The sequence below is a fragment of the Dipodomys merriami genome, unplaced genomic scaffold (assembly GCF_024711535.1).
Source record: "Dipodomys merriami isolate MVZ:Mamm:240054 unplaced genomic scaffold, mDipMer1.0.p SCAF_18, whole genome shotgun sequence".
Taxonomy (NCBI): domain Eukaryota; kingdom Metazoa; phylum Chordata; class Mammalia; order Rodentia; family Heteromyidae; genus Dipodomys; species Dipodomys merriami.
The window spans coordinates 31,007,800-31,018,099 of record NW_027203159.1 but is presented as its reverse complement, the minus strand read 5'-3'; positions in this window follow the sequence as shown (position 1 = coordinate 31,018,099).

Here is a 10,300-nt window from a genome sequence, read left to right as displayed (position 1 = left end):
AACCCACACATGTTAATTCCATTTGAGATGCTGGAAAATTTAGATGTCATACAATTGGACATTCACTTGAAGCCTTAGAATAATATTTTATTCCAAAACCAGTGTATTTTGATGCCAAATTTACAACTTTACATTTGAAAGTACTTGGATTTAGGTCGTGGCTTTCTTTCAAAGTATGTCTTAGTGAAATTTGTCATTGCAGATTAGCATTACAAACATTTCCCTTTGCTCACCATTTTGTATATTTGAATATTAATGTACACAATACGTTGGTTTGAAAATTACTATTCAACTGCTACTTTGCATCTTTCGGCATGAGACATATACATCCTTTCAAAATTTCAACGAGTTATTGAATATACTATACACAATGCACACAAAATGAAGCATCGTTTTCATGGACAAAACTATGACAAAAAATGAAAACACTGAAGTGGAATTCCCTATAGAAAAATATGCTTACATTTCAATGATTTGACAATTCCTAACATTAAAATATACATTCAAAACTGAAATGGGGGGCTGGAAAGTTGGCTCAGTGGTAGAGCGCTTGCCTTGCATGCCTGAGGCCCTGGGTTTGATTCCTCAGCACCACATAAGCAAAAAGGAAAAAAAAGCCAGAAGTGGTGCTGTGGCTCAAGTGGTGGAGTGCTAGCCTTGAGCTGAAGAGCTTGAGGGACAGCGCCCAGGCACAGAGTTCAGGCCCCATGACTGGACCCAAAAAACTGAAATGGATGATTTTGACAAAGGCACAAATATCTGCAGGTGTTGGTGACTTCAACAAGTAATTAAATATCGTTATCTGTACAATTACATGGTAATTCATATATATTCATAATAAATTGCCTAGAGGTAATCAAGAAAATGAAAAAAAGATACACTGATTGCATTCACCATATACTAATTCATTTCAACTGCAATTCAGGCAATGAGAAACACTTTAAAATCATGGGTACATTCCCAAATGGATTAGCACATGAATCAAGTTACATTTATGTGTAAAATAATCTTAAATACATTTCTCTAGTTTGGAAATATTTAGCAACAATATTTATGGGAAGATTGAAAGTTACCTGAAAATTGAAAATGGCACTGATGAATATCCTCAAGTCATGATGTGCTCTGAAGTCCTCATAGATTGATGAAAAGTTGCTAATTGCCAAGCAAGAAAATGAAGAGTAATCATGATATGCTGTCTTTCCAAACAATTTGCAAGGGGATTGTCTATAAGATACATGGTCATAAGGCTTACATTGTTTCTATGATATAGTTCTACTTAGAATCTATACCAATAACAAAACTGAAAATAGCATATTTCTTTTTATATTATTATTCATGTTTTTGTGGCAAAAATACCGTACAAAGGGGTTACAATTACATGAGCAAAATAATGAATACATTTCTTATCAAGCATTGTTACCTCCTCCATTTTTGCCCCTTTCCATACCTGCCTTCCCATCACCATCCACCCCTGCTACACCAAAGTTGTAAGGTTCATTTTGCAACACAGAATCTTGTATATTTCATTGTTGTAATCGGTCCACCTGTATCCCTATTTAAAATTTTTGTTATTTTCCCTTCCCCTCCACAAATTATACCAACATCAAATACAGTGAAAACAGCAGTTATATCGTGGGGGGGACACACAAAGCAACAAAAAAATCATCTTATAAATATGTTAGAAACAACAGAAAGAAAGAAAATCCATTTAAGTCCTTGTCTTGGGGTTCATTTCGCCAAGAATCATTTTAGCTGACCTTTTCTGCTTGTCACAGAAATATACTAGTTATTGAAAATAAGGGAAACGATGGGACCACTGTTTCCTTGGGCCTGACTTACTTCACTTAATATAAATCACCCAACGACAAATCCTCAAAGAATCAACTGCCCAATAAATATGTGGGCTAATAACTTACATAGAAATTTATCTGAAGATACAAGAAAGATGACCAACAGACACATGAAGAAATGCTCAAACTCTTCTTGCCATAAAAGAAATACAAATTAAAACAACACTGAGATCTCATCTCCTTCCAGTATGAATGCTATAATGAAGAATTCTAACAAGACATGCTTCAGGGAATGTAGACATAAGGGAACCCTACTTCATTGTTGGTGGGAGTGGAAAGTTGTTCAACAAGATTGGAAATTAGTATGGAGTTCTTCAAAAGGCTCCACATAGAGCTCCCCTATGACACAGCAATATCGTTTTTGGACATTTACCCAAATGATCACAAACTAGATCATACTAAAGCTGCCAGCACAAGACGTTTATTACACCATTATTGATCATAGTTAAGATATAGAACCAACCCATGTGACGCACAGTAGATGAGTGAATTAAGAAAATGTAGTATATATACCCAGTGGAATTCTATGCCTCCTTCAGAAAGAGTGGAAGGACTCGGAAAAATTTATATTTCCTTAAGGTGATCATGTTCACGTGCATACTTTGTCATTCAATGCAATTATTTTAAAATTTATATGTAAAATCAGTGAATTACGTAATGTAAAATACACACTAATTCTTTTTTAACATTATTTTTGTTTTTTTTTACAGAAAAAATATTGTACAGAGGGGTTGCCGTTAAAAAAGTAAAGTAAAAGTACATTTACTGGAGTATTATTACCTCCTCCTTTGTGTTTCCCCTGCCAAACCTTCTTTCTCCACCTCCCTTATTCTTCCCTCTCCTCACCAAGTTTTATAGTTTATTTTCAAAACAGTGTCTTGTATACATCATTGTTACAATGGGCCAAACTGTATCCTGTTTCAGCATTTTGTTATAATGCTTTCAGTCCCCAAACAAGTTGCAGGGCACCAACGTCAAATACAGTGAAAACAATTTATACAGTGGGGAAAGAACATACAAGAGAAATTTAAAAAAATCACACAGTGCATTTTAGATACGTTGAAAACAATAGTAAAAAAGAAAACAGTATTTGGCCCTGTGTTGGGGTATATTTCACTTAACGTCAACTTAACTGGTTATATATGCATAGATTTTCTTCTTCTCTGCTTGTCCTTGACTTATACTAGTTATTGCCAATAAGGGAAATCATGGGACATATATTTTTTTGCGCCTGGCTTACTGCACTTAATATAATTTTTTTCAAGTTTTTCCATTCTTTATGATGTAGGCATAGAATTCATATATATATATATATCTATATATGAGTATACATATATTCATATATGTATGTATACATATATATACAATGGAATAAAATGCCTTTTCGAAATTTAATATGAACCATATTTCTGTAATTTTATTAAAATAAAGTATTGATCAGAGAAATGCACAAAATATATCTACAAGTGCTTATGTATGCATATTCAATCCTCAACATGAATTGAATGAATACATTTTTAATCTGTTGAAGATTTTAAAATGAAGGAATATATCTTTATACCCTCTCAAAAATAGAAATTGTTGAAACAAGAATGCCAAGAATATTATAACTACTTTTTATGTTTAAAATCTACTGGTGACAATGAATCTCACCCCATATATATTGTTTTTCTTAAATTTCAGAGTCCAAATTGAATCCAATAAATTGCTTGTAGTTAGGAAGAAAGTAGTTTATTTTGAACATTATGCTATATAATCATTTTACATGGTTTGTTTATTTTTGGTTCTTATAGTTCTGAAAATTTACTCATATTTTGAATGTCAAGCCCATATCCGGCCATTTAAAAATCTTAGTATGCTCTTTCCCCTGGCCTAAGAGAAATTATTTCATAGTTTCTTACGGATAATTAAAAGGAAAAATGTAGACATAGTGACAGATATTGAATGTCATAAAATAGTAATTTTGTCCAGCCTGGAGTAAATGTAATTTTTTACCAAAGAAATTTTCTTTAAAAAGGGAATGCTATTGGGAAACATGTTTCATTACATATAAAATTGACTGTAGAATATTTGTCTAACCTTATAACAAAGATAAATGACAGCACAATTTTACAGTTAAATTTGTTCTTGAAATGCATTGTTGACAAATGAAAAACACAGCCTTCTAAAATAATCTTACTTCCATGAATGTATCCAGTTCAATTCAAAACCAGAATTTCCCACATTATCTTCAAAAATTTTATGACCATAGTTATTCGTTTTAGCTCTATATCTCTGAAAATTTCCATTTTCCTGAATCATTGATATCTGGGTTTTCTCTTCAGGAGGAAGCAACATGAAATTTGGAGGGAAGTCTTTAATGCAAATATCTTTGTAAATGATGTAAAATTTCTACAGTATTGTTTCAACATCTGAGGGTGACTCCTCCCACCATTTTATATTTGATTTTCATTCCAGGGGCACAGAATTCCTACTGCTAAATGTAATAGCCTTTGAAGCACATTTTAGGAAGATATTCCTTCCCAAAGTATTTATTAGAGAATAGGATTCTTTTTTTGGGGGGGGGGGGATGGTCAGGTCGTGGGGCCTGAACTCTGGTCTTGGGCGCTGTCCCTTAGCTCTTCAGCTCAAGGCTAGCGCTCTACCACTTGAGCCACAGCTCCACTTCCAGCTTTTTGGGTTTTTTTTCTACTTATGTGGTGCTGAGGAATCCAACCCAGGGCCTCACGCATGCAAGGCAAGCGCTCTACCACTCAGCTACCTTCCCAGCGAGAATAGGATTCTTATATAATCAGTAGAGTTGAAGTATTTCACTACAAAAAGAAGTTTGGCATGTGAGAATATTGCTCACAGTTCTAATATGTGTTAAAATATGCGTGTTTTTAATTATGGGAATATTTGAGCAACAGGATTACTCTTCATTTGTAATTCCAAATGTTATTTGGATTGACACAGACGTATTTGAAAAAAATTCAACATTAATTTGTAAATGATGGCTTGAAATCTGGAGAAATAGAGTAAACTGTGTCATTTCAATTCATGTTTGTCTGTCAAGAGAAAAGAACTATGTCCATGTGTCTGTATATGGACTGCAAAATTATCGACATTAGTATGCAATGTATATTTATGAGAATTAAAAAGAGTTTATGTATGAATTCATCAATAAAGTCAATCTTATTGTCAAGGTGATGTACAGAGGGATTAGACTTTCTTATGTAAGGCAGTAAGTACTTTACTGGTCATATGTTCATACACACTCTTCATTTTCCTCCAATTTTACTTGTATTTCAATGTATCCTCTCCCACATGGTATAAAGTTTACTTCGAACATGTTGTTTTCTGAGGCTTGTTGTTGGATTGGTTTTCAAATACAGTGACAACATTGGATAAAACAGGAAATTAATATATAAAGCAAGTGAAAAAATAGCTTCACATAGCACGTTTAAAAAACAGCAACACATTTCAAAGGAAGATGAAGGAGGAGAAGCTGGCGGCTAACATCTGAGTTGAAACCAGGGAAAGGTCCAAGGGTAGACCTAGTGGTGTCATCATAGTACAGTTTAGTCAGAGAGCAAAAACTCAGAAAGCTTAGTGAATGAGACAGATGGAATAACTTTCATGTGTCCAAAGCTGGAGCTCCCATATCAACAGACAGAGCCTGGGATAAAATAAAAAACCATGTACAAGCAGATTCTATTCACTACCACCATGAACTGACAAGGAGTTGTAATATTCTTCCTGCTGATCATAGACCATAGCAGACTGTGGAGGGCCCAGAAACCAAGGGAAAGGTGTGAGTACCACATTGGGAGTAGGACACAAAACACAAGATTAATCTTAATAATGTTTAAAGAGCACACAAGACATCCTAACTCCTTATAGAACAGTGGTGGGAAGGTAGCTGTTCTCAATCACTAGAGTAGAAATTAACAAAGACCAGGCCAGAGGAGTCAGCACATAATTGTGGATGTGAAGGAGGACAATAGAAGCCATTCAAAAGGTCAAAGGAAACTGATATGTGAGGCTTAACTCTACTCCCGGGGAAAGTTGCCCTTCCTAGGCAAAGGCCTCACAAATAAGTAAGTTCCAGGAAAAATAACATGTAAAAGAAATCACCCAATACAAGTCTTTCTGCTTTCCCTGCTGTCCTGCAAATCCTATTCCTATTATGAAGAATGAAGAAAACTGAGATTCTGAGCTTCTTTACTGATTCAGCTCAATTTGTTAACAATAATGCTAAACAACAACAAAAAATAGAAGGTTCAAGACAAGATATGGCTGACACTGGATGTATTATTTTTTTGGTGATCAACCTTACTGGGCTGATCAGCACTTGATTCTGAGCAATAGCATTATTTTGTTAGCAACACTTGAATTACTACTTCAAGACAAAGTATTAGCTTCTAAATAGAAAACAAATAACACCTTAAGTTATATTTGTATCTATATTTGACACCTGAATTAGGTATATTTTTGATGCACTGTTTGGAAAATTTGAAAAACAAACTGACATGAGATTTCCTGATTCTAATGATGCACTTTTATCTTTCTTATATTAAGAAGTAGAAATAATTTGAGATTTTTCAGGTTCATGGATTTTGTTTTTTTTCCCAAACTATCTCCATTACAATTAACCTTAAAATTGGACATTACCTTAAAGTTTTGTCATGTTACATTCTCTAGAAGGATCAGAGTACATCTAATCCAGTCACAATGATGTAGCTGTAACCTTTCAACTGAAAGGACAACTTTAGGGGATACATTTGATATTCAAAGAACAATCTGGAAATATTTGATTTTGATGGTTGATTCAGAAATGATCCTGATTTATTTATAAAGTTGGATTAAATTGCAATCAAATGTGAGAAGAACCAATATATTTGTTATTGCAAAGATATATATGTACATATATACATATGTATGTATGTATGTATATATACATATGTATATATATACATACATATATACATATATAGAGAGAGGTGGGGAGGGGTTACACTTACATGGCAAGGAAATGATTCCATTTTCTATCAAGCTTTTTTAACCCTCGTGTTTATCCCCTACCATCCCTCTCCAAATCCTCCCTCTTCTCCCACCCGACAAAGTTGTAAAGTTCATTTTCAAGTTAGCGTCTTGTAGATCTCATTGTTACATTGGGTCCTCCTATATCCTATTTCAGCGTTTCTTTATTTCACTTCCATCCCCAAATTAGAGCAGTGCTTCATCAATGAATTTGTTTGCTCAGTTTTTGGTGAATTGATACTTAGAATTGTAATATCTTCCAGAAGGAAAAATGCCTTAATTAATATTTTTCTTTATGTCTTTTGGATAACTTTAATTTGAAATCCATTTTATTGGATACTAGGATCTCAACTTCATCCTGTTTATGTGGGCTATTTTCTTGGTAGATTTTATTCCATCCTTTCACTTTCAGAATTGTTGTTCCTGTCATGAAAAACATCATTTTGGGAGAGTGCCATCAGGATTCTTCCTATGCTTCTTGGAATCTCTGTGGGATGTTTCTTGCCCTTTATTGTGCCATTGTGGTTTTCTGTGTTCAATACATATTTAATTAACTTTTACAGAGATGGTTTATTGGAGATATATTGTTTAAATTTTATTTCTTGGGGAAGGTTTTTATTTGAACCATCATTAAGTAAAAGAGGTTTTCTAGGTACAGTATACTTCATGGGCAGTTGTTTCTCTTTATGGTGGCATATATCATTCCAGGCTCTTCTTTCTTTAATGATCTCTGCTGAGAAATCTGAAGTTAGTATTATGATTGTTGACCCATTAAAGGTGATTGATCATTTCTCCTTGATGGCTTTAAGGATCCTTTCCTTTCTCTGAATTGATCCTGTGCAGAATATTATGTGACAGTGGAAAGGATGCAAAATTGGATCACCATATGGAACTGAATCAATGTAATACATCACATAAAGAAGAACAAAGATAAGAGCCACATGATTACCTCCAAAGATGCAGAAACAGAATTTGGCATGTCCAACTCCCCTTTATGAAGAAAGCAATGAGAAACTATCCAGGGAACATTTCTCAATTCAAAAAAAGGTTTACAACAAAACTAAAGTAAGCACTACACTTAATGGTGTAAAATTAATGCCATTTCCTCTAAGCTCTGGAAGAAGAAAGGGATGTCCACTTTCTCCATTCCTCTTCTATATTGCATTAGAAGGGCTTGCTAGGACAATTCGACAAGATGCAAATACAAAGGGAAGATGTAGTAAAATTCTCCCTCTTTGCAGATGAAATGATCTTGTATTTAAAGTACCTACTGACTCCACTCCGAAGTTACTCTAGCTGAGTAGAATCTTTGGTAAAGTAGGAAATTTTCCCTCAAAAATCAATGGCTTTCTTTAATGTCAATAATGAAAAGAGAAGAGCTGAAATCAGGAAACAACTATGCTTGTAATAGCCACAGAAAAAGTAAAATATCTAGGAATTAAAGAGATGAAGGATCCTTATGATGAAAAGTTTCAAGACCTGAAAAAGGAAATTAAAGGAGAACTAAGGAAGTGGAAACTCTTCCCATGCCCCTGGATTTGGAAGATCAACATCGTGAAAATGACCATAATGCCAAACACAATCTACAACTTCATTGCCTATTCATTCCAACCTCATTCTTCAATGGAATAGAAGCCATCCAAAATCCATATAGAAGAAGAAAAGATCCCAAGTCTCAAAAATAATCTTTACCAGAAAAATCAACATTGGAGGAATTATACTACCAGAGTCCAAACTTGATGACAAGTCCGTAGAAACAAAAGAGCTTAATACTGCCACAAGAACAGACTTGAAGACCAATGGAATAGAACCGAAGAAACAGAAATGAAACCACAGAACTTTACCCACCTAAGCTTCGATAAGGGAGCCAAAACCATCAAATGGAAGATAGACATTCTCTTCAGTAAATATTGATGGAAAATTGTATTAACATTGTAGAAAACTAAAATTAGATCCTTATCTATCACCTTGCACTTGAATCAACTACAAATGGAACAATGACTTCCAAGGTAAAGCAGAACCCTTGAAAACACTACAGGAAAGAAAAAGAGAAACACCAGCTCCTTGGCACAGTCTAAAATATTCTTAATATAGACCCAGAAACACAACAAATAAAAGTGAACTTGGACTAATGATATTGCACCTAACTCAAGAGCTTCTGCATGGACAAGAACATAGCTAGCAAGAACAATAGATAATCCAAAAATTAGGAGAACATCTTTAGTAGTAGCTACAAACAAACCTCATATCTAAATTATACTTAGAACTCAAAAGAGTAATTCCTCCAAAAAGAAATCCTCAAAGAAACAATCAGACCATCAGCAAGTATGCTAAGACTTAAAAAGGAACTACTCTGAACATGAAGTAAGAATGTCCAATAGATACAGGAAGAAATACTGAACTTTGCTGGCATAAAAAAACTGGCAAATCAAAATAATATTGAGATTCCACCTCACCACATTAGAATGTCTTGACCAAAAATTAATAACAGTTGTGGAAGAGAATGTGGTCATCATTGGTGACAGTGTAAACTGATTCAACCACTCTGGATAGCAATATGTACATTTGTCAAAAGACTACACATAGAGATCCCCTATGATTCAGCAATCCCACTTAGGTGCATTTATCCAGTTGAAAACAAACAAGGCCATACTACTGCTACCAGCACATCAATATTTGTTGCACTACTATTCACCCTGCCTAAGATATGATAGCAAACATAATACCTTCAGTAGACAAGTGGATCAAGAAAATATGGTGAGTGTGTGTGTGCATACATATGTATGTATGTATGTATGTATGTATGTATGCATTCTATGCTTCCTACAGAAAGAAAGACATGCCCATTTATTAGGAAATTGAAAGAACAAGGGAAAAATTCATATTCAGTTAAGTAAGGTAGTCCCAAATAAATTTAGGTTCCATGGTTTCCCTTATTTGCAGTAATTAGTACCCATATAGGATAATCATCTCAGATGAGCTGAAAAGATCAAAGATTATGAACATATTTCTATATAAGATGTTGATTAGTGAAATGAATCCAAGATATCGACTCAACAGTTCTGTGTTGTTATTGTTTTTAATTTATTATATGCTTTTTTGTTTCCCTTATTTGTTTTTCACCCTATGATATATCCCCTTTGGCACCTGAAAGGATTTTTGTAAGCTGTATCTAGCATATACATTTGTCTAATCTAGGAAGTAGAAGGGGAATAAAAAGCACTGGAAAAAGGATGTAGGATGACCTATTGAAACAATGGTACCACAGGAGACTATATTGGAGAAGAATTTCACCTCTTTGTATGCAGAAAGGGGGGTGGAAAGAGTGTAGGAGTTGGAGAAGGGAGGGACTGTGAGACAACCATAAAGGAAGAGGTAACTGATTAACTAATAATGTCGTATTGGCTTACTCATGTATCATGCACAGG